The sequence below is a fragment of the Microtus oregoni genome, unplaced genomic scaffold (genome assembly GCF_018167655.1).
Source record: "Microtus oregoni isolate MIOR12 unplaced genomic scaffold, Mior012 000095F_ref0000231, whole genome shotgun sequence".
Classification (NCBI taxonomy): Eukaryota; Metazoa; Chordata; class Mammalia; order Rodentia; family Cricetidae; genus Microtus; species Microtus oregoni.
Window position 1 is genome coordinate 200,611 of NW_024544708.1, and position 13,134 is coordinate 213,744.

Sequence of the window (13,134 nt, forward strand, 5' to 3'; positions counted from 1 at the left end):
GTTGGGAGAAGGACATATGTGGGATAGAATATGTGATTTACCTATACTATTTGCCATCCTAGAAAAGGGTGAGGAAGAGGGAAGACTGTGGGCTTCAGGAGATTTCTTGGATGGGTAGAGATGCTACTGCCATCTACTGTGGTGCAAAAAACATGTGCAACACAGGTAGCCTGTGCTGGGGAACTCCTGCAGTCAATAGCCTTTAAAATACCTGCCCACCTTGGGCATCATCTCATGTATGATAAATACAGACAAAGCCTCTTGGCTGTTGGATTTGGTTCCCATTCCCATTGCTCACAGAAGGCTCTGGACTAGTATTCTTTCTGTTAGTTTATTTCCAGATTAGTAAACCTTTGTTATCTCTATTCTGGACTATTTAGGAACTCTTTGTACAACAACAAATTGGTGACCAAATGGCCAGAATCCTCACTATTGCTGGGTCTCTCCTGCAGCCTTCTCCCACCACACACAGCTGAACTACCTCTCTGCAACTTAACCACCTCCCCTCTGGCACACAGCTGTGCACCATTATGTTGGCCTCCTGAGTCGGAGCTGGGGCATGGCGTCCCCGTCTGCTCTGGAGAGGAGAGCTGTGGAGTCTGAGCTCACTTCCTCTTCCTCCCAGCATTCTGTCCTGTTTATTCCTCCCATCTATCTTCTAACCAATGAGGACCAAGCAGTTTCTTTTTATTTAACCAATGACCTTCCTCCATCATTTCCCCTTTTTCGGTTTAAACAGAAAAAAAAAAAAAAAGGCTTTAACTTTAACATAGCAAAATTACATATAACGAAACAGTTATCAAGTAAAAGTTACAATAATCTTTATCATAACTAAGGAAAACTATAAATATAACTTACTATTCTTAACTCCATCAAAGACACCAGAAAGATACAATACTACCTAAGCAAACAAGAAAAAGGCAACTTTTAAAACTCTAGAAATGACAGAGACATCTTGCTGCCTGGACAGTCACCCAAACAACAACAAAAACAAAAAACAAAAAAACCAGACACTAAAATTCTAACTAACCCAATTTATTTATTTATTTGTTTGTTTGTTTGTTTATTTATTTGGTTTTTTCTTTTTTTTTCTTTTTTTTTTTTTTTTTTTTGGTTTTACGAGACAGGGTTTCCCTGTGGCTTTGGAGCCTGTCCTGGAACTAGCTCTGTAGACCAGGCTGGTCTCGAACTCACAGAGATCTGCCTGCCTCTTCCTCCCGAGTACTGGGATTAAAGGCGTGCGCCACCACCGCCCGGCCCCCTAATTAACCCAATTTAAAAATGGATGGGGAGCTGAACTGAACAGAGAATTCTTAACAGAAGAAGTTCAAATGGCCAAAAGACACTGAAGGTCATGTTCAACTTCCTTAGTGATCACAGAAATGCAAATCAAAACAACTTTGAGATACCATCTTACACCTGTCAGAATGTCTAAAATCAAAAACACCAATGATAGCCTTTGCTTGAAAGGGTGTGGAGTAAGGGGAATGCTCACTCATCCACTGCTGGTGGGAATGCACACTTGTGCAACCATTTTGGAAATCAGTGTGGTGGTTTCTCAGGAAATTCAGAATCAACCTACCTCAGGATCCAGCAATACCACTCTTGGGAATATACCCAAGAGATGCCCAATCATACTACAAAAGCATTTGTTCAACTATGTTCATAGCAGCACTATTTGTAATAGCCAGAACCTGGAAATAACCTAGTGGCACCTCAATGGAAGAATGGACAAAGAAAGTGTGAAATATATATACATTAGAGTACTACTCAGTAGTAAAAAAAATATATATGACATGTTGAATTTTGCATGCAAATGGATGGAAATAGAAAACACTATCCTGAGTGAAATAACCCAGACCCAAAAAAATGAATTTAATATGTACTCACTCATTTGTGGACACTAGCCATAAACCAAGGACATTAAGGCTATAGTTCACAAGCCTAGAGAAGCCAAATAGCAAGGTGAACCCAAAGAAAATCATATATAGATCCTCCTGGAAATTGGAAGTAAACAAGGTTTCTGGGCAAAAGTTGTGAGCATAGGGGTGGGGGTGAATTGGGGGGAAGGGGAGAGGGGTAGAGGAAAGGGAGAAAGAAAGGTCTGACAAGTGCTTGCGGGAGGGGAAGGGTGGAGATGGAGGAAGGGCAGATATAGGAGCCTGGAAGAAGATACCTACATTAAGGAATCCATTTTAGGGTTCGCAAGAGACTGGGCTCTAGAGGGGATCCCATGTGACCACCGGGATATCGCCAGCTAGGTCCTTGGACAGCAGAGGAGACGATGCCTGAACTATCCTTGCCTCACTATCACACTGATGATTATCTCGAATATCACCATAGAATCTTCATCCAGCGATGGATGGAGATAGAGACAGAGACCCTCATCAGAACAATGGACTGAGCTCCTAAGGTTCAGTTGAAGGGCAGAAGGAGGGAGAACATGAGGAAAGAAGTCAGGACCGCGAGGGGTTGGTCCACCCACTGAGACAGTGTGCCTGTTCTAATGGGAGCTCACCAAATCCAGCTGGACTGGGTCTGAATGAGCACGTGATCAAACAGGACTCTCTGAATGTGGCTGACAATGGGGGCTGACTGAGAAGCCATTGCTAAAGACACTGGGACTTGTTTTATGGCATGTTCTGGCATTTTGGGACCTTAAGTCTATTTGGATGCACAGCTCCCTAGGCCTGGATATAGGGGGGACGGCCTTGGACTTCCCATATGGCAGGATTCCCTGCCCTCTCTCAAGCAGGAGAGGGAGGGAGGAGGTAGATTGGGGAGTGGGAGGGGATTGGGAGGAGGGAAGGAAGTGTAAATATTTGAATGGAAAAATAAAAAAAAGAAGGAAATAAAGAAGGAATGAGCAAAACAAAATATTAGAAACCAAGGACACAGGAGGGAGATAATGAGAGGAGAAAATAGCTTTGAGCCTAAAGGAAAAGAGGGTTCAACTGCTCTCGAATGAGTGCTGATAATAACTGCCTCACAAGAAGAACACATGGTAGGGAGTTCAGGGAAGATTTAAACACACATTTGTCAATTGTGAGTGACTGTGAAAGTCTGGGAGAAGACTGGGATCTAGGCAGGCAGGCAGGCAGCTGTGAGGTCCTGCTGATGAGCATCTTTTTCATCTTGAGGGTAGTAAGGAGCCATTTGTGACTGTCAGTCAGGAAATGATGCACCCTTAAATAGTAATTAAAATGGTACTCCCAGCGACCCACTGGTACTGGTACTGGTCATACTATGTAGCACAAGATGACATTAATTTAACCATCAATCTGCCTTAACTTCACAAATGCTGGTATTATAGTTGTGAATGAAGGGACCTAACCAAGGCTGAAGTCTTTTTTTTTTTTATTTTCCGAGACAGGGTTTCTCTGTAGCTTTGGTGCCTGTCCCGGAACTAGCTCTGTAGACCAGGCTGGCCTCGAACTCCCAGAGATCTGCCTTCCTCTGCCTCCCGAGTGCTGGGATTAAAGGTATGCACCACCACTGCCTGGCCAAGGCTGAAGTCTCAAGATTAGATCAGATTAAGGTGCTGGGTACTAGCTCAGGCAAGTTCAGGACAGGAGAAAAATTGGGGAGTCACACTGACAATTTTAGTGAGACTTAGTCTGTGTCTCTGCAGTGGAGGTTCCCAGAGTTCTATAATCTACTCTGCATTGGTATTGGCATTTGATGACATACAGAGAAAGTCAAGATCCCTATCTTTGCAGATCACTGCCTGCTTTATGGGTGTGAGCACAATGCTGAGGACTGTGAAGACCATGTTAGAGATACAGTCCTTTATGTTTAAAGGCTTCAAGTACATGAACATGATGATGCTATAGAAAAATAGGACCACAGCAAGGTACTCCAAGCAAGTGAAAAAGCATTTGCAAGGCCTGCTGGCTGAGGACACCTTCAGGAAGGTGACCAGGATTGGCATGTTGGAAAGGCAAATGAGGTACTTGAGTAGAGGCAGCAGAAGAATGGCACCCACAGGGACAAAGTCATTGCTGACTGATGTGTCACCACAGGCCAGCTTCAGCACACCCAGGACCTTGCAGGTGAAGTGTCTGAATACTTGGTGGCAATTCAATGGCACTCTCATGGCAATGACTGTTTCTGTCTCCAACCTGAAGAGGTAGAGTACCCAGAAGACTCTTGGAGGCATTGAGCAAAACCTGTTGTTTGTGTGCATGGGTACCTACGTAGCTGACAAATAGCTAGGTAGTGATCACAGGCCATGATGACAAGCAGCAGGCATTCTGTGGAGCCTGTGGAATGTCTCAGATGCATCTGGATGTCACAGCCATTAGAGAAGATGGTCTTCTGGGATGAGAGAAGGTGGAACAGCATCAGAGGCACAAAGGAGATGTGTAGCAGATTCTCTAAATGGAAATATTACTCAGAAATTGTATATGAGTGTGTGTAGGCAGAGATCCAACATGCACACGACCATGAAGGCAGTGTTCCAAGCAGGGTCACCAGATACATAACTGAGCACAGAAGAAAGAGTAGAGGCTCCAGGGATGAGTAGTCAGAAAATTCCTTCAAGATAAACTCAGAGACTTTTGTCCTGCTTCTCAGCTACATTGTTGGGAGCAGTGAGACCCCAGATCCTAAATTTCTTATAATCTTCTGATCTGAGTGCCTACAGCTGCTCTGAGCATGAGACCTTCAGGAGTTCCTGATGGTTTTTGGTGGGTTTGGCTGGGGTGTGGCTATCTGTATATAATCTGTCCCTAGACACAATAAAGGGGGCATTCTTGGGGAATTCAAGGATGACCATGTTGCTGTCTCTCTGTCTGTGTATATTAACCTCCAGCCCCTTGCCCGAAGCTCAGTTCCTGGGTGCGCGGCAATTGGAGGTCTTCCACCGAGATTTGATCAATTGGAGGTCCTAGCAGAGATATCGGGAACAAGGGAATGCTGAGAGGTCACCCTCAGAAGGTGAGGGTGGATTGGGGTATATGTGTTAATCTTGACATCCTTCGCTCAGTTTGGCAGCATGTGGACCCAACCAAGAAAGAGAGGTAAGCAAACAGACTTTTCCCCAGCCGGAGGGGACGTATATATTGGGAATAGATAATGTATATAGCTTAAAAAGATAAATGTGTACAGATGTATGATATGTTGATTCTGTTGTCTTTTGTGTTCTGGACTGGAGAAAGACATTTGATTCTAGGAACTACTAAGAAAGTATCTTGACTTTAAAATATGGGCTTAAGAATTTGATGTTTTCCCGGGCGGTGGTGGCACACACCTTTAATCCCAGCACTCAGGAGGCAGAGGCAGGTGCATCTCTGTGAGTTCAAGACCAGCCTGGTCTACAAGAGCTAGTTCCAGGACAGGCTCCAAAACCACAGAGAAATGCTGTCTCGAAAAAGTAAAAAAACAAAAGGGGGGGGGATATATTACCTAAGTAAATGAGAAATAAGCAACTTACAAAACTCTAAAAATCACAGAGACATCTCACTTCCTGGACAGTCACCCAAAGTTTCTCTGTACAGTTGGGGCATCCATCTTCGGCCTACAGGGCCATAGTTTCCAGCAGACATTTCAATGAAGCAGGAAATTTCAAAGGCAGTTCAGTCTCTATCTGCTGTGTCCTGCAGAATGTCTCGCAGACTCTTATATGAATCAGGAACCCCAAAGGATCATCTCACCTTTAGGCAAGTTCAGCAGTCCTCTCTCTGAGGGTCTTTTGTGTCCAGTTTATACAGTACTCCAGGCAAGAGCAGTTTCTACCCAAATGGCTATCAAACTCCATAAGGAGGCTCTTCAATGCCCATCTTCCTCTTGAAGTAGCTGATGTTGCCAGGAGCAGATGTGTCTCATTGCCATGCAAAACCCTAAGTTATTAAAATATTTTACATGCCATATTCTGCAGTCTTTGTAGATATGTAGAATGCCTATCTAAAATATATCTATGCACATATAAAGAATCTAATATGACTACAAACTTGACTATTATAGATGAATATCTATTAATAACCTATATACATTACAGTTTTAAATAAACTACACAATCACAATACCTTAATCAATATCAGAAATATATACACACAGAACAAAATTGACCTTAAATTAGTATCAGTAAACCAAGATTCATATCAATCCAAATTATTTATGTCTATATCACCCTTGAAATGTAAAAGAACATTTATAAACAATATTTGGTAATATGGACGTAGATATTTCTCCAAACTGCTTCCTGCTGTATAGGGGCACTGTTAAGCAGGTCTTTGAGAGTATAACCTGTGTGCTAGATTTGTCTCAGTCAGCAGCTGAGTTAAGCAATTTTCTGAAGGTGGTCACAGCAACCTTTCAGGAGGGCGTGGTCTATCATACCATATTAGAATAGAAGCAATCCATAGGGTCTTATCCTGTGAAAACAAAAGAAGAATCTCTCTTCCAAAGTTTCATATCCTTAGATCCAAATTCTGAAGTCAAGGTATTTTCAAAATATCTATCTTGGATTAGTTCAGCAGCATTTATAAACAAATATCTTTTGGCAGATGTTGCTCTTTCCTCACCATTAAAACAATTCAAAGAGAGCACAATAGCATACAGTATCAAGATTCTCTGTGTAGTTTCCATCTTTGTGGGGCTTTACTTTAACCTCTATATCTTTTATAATTTTATTTTATATTCTCTGTATATCTTTTTTTAAAATATTTATTTATTTATTATGTATACAATATTCTGTCTGTATGGATGCCTGAAGGCCAGAAGAGGGCACCGGACCTCATTATAGATGGTTGTGAGCCACCATGTGGTTGCTGGGAATTGAACTCAGGACCTTTGGAAGAGCAGGCAATGCTCTTAACCTCTGAGCCATCTCTCCAACCCTTCTCTGTATATCTTTGTCTTGGAATAACTCTGTAGACCAGGCTGTCCTTGAACTCTCAGAGATCTGCCTGTCTCTGCCTCCCAGGCACTGGGATTAAAGGCATGTGCTACCACACCTCGAAGTCACAGAAGTCAATCTCCCTCTGCCTCCCCAGTGTTGGGATTAAAGGTGTGTACTACCACACCCAACTACTCTCTTTCTTCCCTTTTTTTGTTTTTTACTTTAAGAACTTTAACTTTTAGCCTGCATATATTTTTAACACACTGTAAATCATTTAAAGGTTTTCTTTGTTTTTGAATCTCTCTTTACTATATATCTCCCTCTCTTTTTCTGACCACATGAGCTTTTAAACTACTGAGCAATATGGGCAGGATTAAAGCCGTGGCTTTGGTGGCTAGATCCAGTGCGTTCCTTAGCTTTCAGCCTCATGGTGGAGGTACCAGCTGTAGCAATGTTTATTGCCACAAGTCTATTGCGTTTCAAGGTCCCTGCCAGCAAGCAAGCTGCAGCATTCTACTCCCAGACCACACTCAGTTAACTGCCTGCCTGACTGAAAGAGTCAGAATCTGCCCTGGCAGGACAGCCCAGAAGGGGGCATTTTAAAATGTCACTTGTTTCCTGCTACTGCAGAAAACAAACAAGCATTCAGTTGGCTTTTATCAAGACCATTTAAGTGTTTCTTGGCAGCACCTCTTAAGAGCTGCAGGGTTTTGCAGCTAAAGCTCAGTCAGGAAGCCTCTCTTAGATGAGAGTGCTTGCTTGCCTCTAGCAAGCAGAGCACAATGAGAAATTGCTACTACCAAGAAAACATGCTTTATTCTTTCCCAAGCTTTCTCAGTCTTTATGTGGAAGCAGTTGTCCACATGGGCACCATTCTGTTAAAGGAGCTGCTGTCCACTTCCAGCCACCCAGTTCCCAGCTGCATGGCTAGCTTATGCCCCAAAATAACAACACACAAATTGTATTAATTAAACACTGCTTGGCCCATTATATCTAACCTCTTCTAGCCTAATTCTCATGTATAAATTTAGCCCATTTCTAATCTGTGTAGCACCACGAGGTGCGCTTACCAGGAAAGATTCAGCATAGTGGACCTGGTGGCTGACTGCTTGGCATCTTCCTCGGACAAGAGAGGAAATGATGTCTGCTTCACTTCCCTCTTCAGCCCAGCATTCTGTTCTGTCTACTTCACCCACCTAAGGGCTGGCCTATCAAATGGGCCAAGGCAGTTTCTTGATTAAACAATGACCTTCCTCCACCTACCACAAATTTCATTCATCATTATCTCTACAGTAGGTGTTATTTTATGCCTTTCAAGAGTACAGGGGTCAGTAAAGGTCTTACCACACTGATTTCACTCAGAAGGTTTTTTTCTTGTGTGCATTCTTTTATGAATGTGAAGACTAGTTTCATATTCAAAGGTGTTAACACACTGATTGCATTCATAGGGTTTCTCTCCAGTATGTGTTCTTTTATGTTTTTGAAGAGCACTGTTGTCAGCAAAGGCCTTAGCACACTGATTACATTCATAGGGTTTCTCTCCAGTATGTGTTCTTTTATGCACTTGAAGATGACTACTATGTGCAAAGGCCTTACCACACTGATTACATTCATAGGGTTTCTCTCCAGTATGTGTTCTTTTATGTTTTTGAAGAGCACTGTTGTCAGCAAAGGCCTTAGCACACTGATTACATTCATAGGGTTTCTCTCCAGTATGTGTTCCTATATGCAACTGAAGATGACTATGACGTGCAAAGGCCTTGCCACACTGATTACATTCATAGGGTTTCTCTCCAGTATGTGTTCTTTTATGCAATTGAAGATGACTATGACGTGCAAAGGCCTTGCCACACTGATTACATTCATAGGGTTTCTCTCCAGTATGTGTTCTTTTATGTTTTTGAAGAGCACTGTTGTCAGCAAAGGCCTTAGCACACTGATTACATTCATAGGGTTTCTCTCCAGTATGTGTTCTTTTATGCAATTGAAGATGACTATGACGTGCAAAGGCCTTGCCACACTGATTGCATTCATAGGGTTTCTCTCCAGTATGTGTTCTTTTATGTTTTTGAAGAGCACTGTTGTCAGCAAAGGCCTTAGCACACTGATTACATTCATAGGGTTTCTCTCCAGTATGTGTTCTTTTATGCACTTGAAGATGACTACTATGTGCAAAGGCCTTACCACACTGATTACATTCATAGGGTTTCTCTCCAGTATGTGTTCTTTTATGTTTTTGAAGAGCACTGTTGTCAGCAAAGGCCTTAGCACACTGATTACATTCATAGGGTTTCTCTCCAGTATGTGTTCCTATATGCAACTGAAGATGACTATGACGTGCAAAGGCCTTGCCACACTGATTACATTCATAGGGTTTCTCTCCAGTATGTGTTCTTTTATGCAATTGAAGATGACTATGACGTGCAAAGGCCTTGCCACACTGATTACATTCATAGGGTTTCTCTCCAGTATGTGTTCTTTTATGTTTTTGAAGAGCACTGTTGTCAGCAAAGGCCTTAGCACACTGATTACATTCATAGGGTTTCTCTCCAGTATGTGTTCTTTTATGACTTTGAAGATGACTGTGCTGGGCAAAGGCCTTACCACACTGATTACATTCATAGGGTTTCTCTCCAGTATGTGTTCCTATATGCAACTGAAGATGACTATGACGTGCAAAGGCCTTGCCACACTGATTACATTCATAGGGTTTCTCTCCAGTATGTGTTCTTTTATGCAATTGAAGATGACTATGACGTGCAAAGGCCTTGCCACACTGATTACATTCATAGGGTTTCTCTCTAGTATGTGTTCTTTTATGCAATTGAAGAGCACTGCTGTGAGCAAAGGCCTTAGCACACTGATTACATTCATAGGGTTTCTCTCCAGTATGTGTTCTTTTATGACTTTGAAGATGACTGTGCTGGGCAAAGGCCTTACCACACTGATTACATTCATAGGGTTTTTCTCCAGTATGTGTTCTTTTATGACTTTGAAGATGACTGTGCTTGGCAAAGGCCTTACCACAGTGATTACATTCATAGGGTTTCTCTCCAGTATGTGTTCTTTTATGCAATTTAAGCGAACTATGATGTGCAAAGGCCTTACCACAGTGATTACATTCATAGGGTTTCTCTCCAGTATGTGTTCTTTTATGACTTTGAAGATGACTGTGCTGGGCAAAGGCCTTACCACAGTGATTACATTCATAGGGTTTCTCTCCAGTATGTGTTCTTTTATGCAATTTAAGCGAACTATGATGTGCAAAGGCCTTACCACAGTGATTATATTCATAGGGTTTCTCTCCAGTATGTGTTCTTTTATGACTTTGAAGATGACTGTGCTGGGCAAAGGCCTTACCACAGTGATTACATTCATAGGGTTTCTCTCCAGTATGTGTTCTTTTAAGTTTTTGATGAGCACTGTTGTCAGGAAAGGCCTTAGAACACTGATTACACTCATAGGTTTTCTCTCCAGTATGTGTTCCTTTATGAGTTTGAAGAACACTGTATTGAGTAAAGTCTTTACCACACTGATTATATTCATCGGGTTTCTCTCCAGTATGTGTTCTTTTATGCCTTTGAAGATGATTGTGATGAACAAAGGTTTTATCACATTGCTTAATTTTAGAGCATTTTTCTCCGGTATGTATTTTTTCATTCCTTAGAAGATGAGCGTTATAAGAGGAAGCTTTAGCACAGTGAGAATATACGGAAAATGTCGCTCCAGTTTGATTTCTTTCAATCCTGCAAGGATAATTTACGCATGTAAAAGTTTCACCACATACAATGCACTGTTAAACCTCATATCTATAGGAATTAACTTCATATTTTTTCCAATTGTAAAAAGGAATCAAACATTATGGTTTTATAACTTTGTTTTAAATCATGTTTTGTTCACCCATTAGGGGTCATTTTGCATATCAAAAAATATCTCTGATGATAATTTCCTCTGTACCATGGTTTACCTTTTCATCTATACCTATATTTTTCTATTATATTTTTTACATTTTTGAAGAGAACTGTATACACTGAGTGCTTTACCAACTTTACTACATTTATAAATTTTACTATATTGTGAATCATTATACATTTGCTAAGTGAACTAAGACATCTAAAAGTATTTGCACAGACCTAGAACTCATCGTGGCTTTTTCGTAATGTGAGTTTATGTATTAACAATGATGGTAGAAAATGAATTAACTTTGTATTCTTGGATCAAATTCAACAAGTATACTCTACATAGGAACTATATTTTATCTTCTTAATTGTTCTTAAGGAGAGGTATGCTAAATCTTTCCATATCCCTATGCTCATACTCTTATGTCAAGAGTAACATATGATATATATATATAGGAAAGGAAGAATAGTCATTAAAAGATTTCCACATTGAATCCTCACGGTTTGAATTTCTGCTCTTTACAGACGTGTGGTGTAGATATTAAGGTTTCTCCACAACATCTGCCCCTTGATCCTTGACTCCAACAGCTGCTTTCATTAAACTTAACACAGTCACAAAAACTATATGAGTAATACAAGACTTACCATGGGCTATTGATTTAGTAGAAAGTTTTGCAGCTATATTCATCATCACTGAAATGTTTATACATTTTCTGTCATAAGTAACAAGAAACAAACAGACTGGCAGATGTATAATATAGCTCTCATGGTTAATGGTAAAATCTGTTTAGTCATTGCTTCCTTGACTTTTTCTTAAATGAATGCCTTGCAAATGCAATTCACATACAGGAAATTGAGCTATATGGATTTGTGAGAATTTAATAACCCTCAATGCATTTAAAACTATGCTTATTTACACTGTTGCTTTGTTTAAAAGTGTCATAAGACATTACAAACTCATCAGAGGCACATTGTTATAAACTTGCATAAGAAAATTACCTTGCATGCCTTCTACACCATTGACAATGTTCTTCAGTGTTATGGTCTTCCCAAATGTATCCTAAAATACAGTACCAGAATATGTATGTTATATTATTTAACATTGTGAAATAATTAGCCTATTATTCTAAGAACTATGACTGTGTTATTCACCTCATTCTCCTTCTTTCTAAATCAAATTACAGAAGAACAACATAAACCAAGGAAGAGTTTTCTCCATATTTTGAAACATGAAAGAAATTTATTTTTACCGATAGTAGTGAGGTTCCTGTAGGTCTCCAGCATCACATCTTTGTAGAGATTCTTCTGGGAAGCATCCAGCAAATCCCACTCTTCCTTAGTGAAGTTGATATGCACATCATCATAGGTCACTGCCTTCAAAAATATACCACACATGTGTACAATGTAAGCATGAAGTGGCAACATTGGAATGCATACTTCTTTGAAAATACAGTTGTATGATTCTGGTGTTATCCACTCTTATTCCATGACATAGACAGTCACTTTAGAAGGAAATTTAAAAGGAGAGTCAATTCTTTTATTTCTGTTCCCTTTGTACCACCTAATAAGAGAAATATCTATTCATAGGGAGAGAAAAACAGAAAAGATCAACAGTACATTGTATGCATGAGAATATTGAAAAAAATTACTGACTACAGAAAGGAAAAGAAGATGGACAAACTAGGTGTATTGAAGTATTGTGCCTTTAACCACAACACTCAGAAAACAGAGGTGGGAATGTTTGTCTCTGAATTGAATGCCAGTCAAGTCTAAGCAATCAGGTCCAGGAGAGGTGGAAATACACATTGAGACCCTGTTTCCATTGCAAACCGGAATGAAACAAACAATGGGATAGAAAGAACTGACAGACTTTTATTGAACTTCCCACAAAGAATTGTTTTCACTCCCGTTAATGACTCAGAATACTCAGGCAGTATTAATGTCATGAATACATGGCATCTTGGCAATCAGAGTGATGCCCTCTGTCTATTTTTAAAATTCAAGAAATTATGTAGCTCAGCATAGCAGCATATACTTGACATAAAAAATACCTATATTCTATCACCATCATCCAATAACATAATAACAAATAGAGCCAGGAATGATGCCTCCCTTTAGTTACAGGAATTGAGAGCCACACAGTTACTCAGATACGCAAACGAAACAATTAAAACAGCAGGTTACCAAACTCCTGAGGACTGAATAACAACTGTTTCTGCTATATCTTATGTGATTTAGAAATCGAGCCCATAATGATGTTAAAAGCATTTTAGTATAAGTAGGAAGCTGGCGGATTAATGTCAAGCATAACACAGTAGATTTAAAAATCAGGAAATTACTTGAGGGTATTGAGATTCATTGGATACAATGAAGAATTTTATATAGAAGGGCTTC

General features: G+C 40.4%; 1 pseudogene; it reads right to left on the bottom strand.

The window, feature by feature from the left end:
• Nucleotides 1-3,655: 3,655 nt before the first annotated feature.
• On the bottom strand, nucleotides 3,656-11,428 carry LOC121442766 (annotated as a pseudogene).
• Between the last annotated feature and the right edge of the window lie 1,706 nt (nucleotides 11,429-13,134).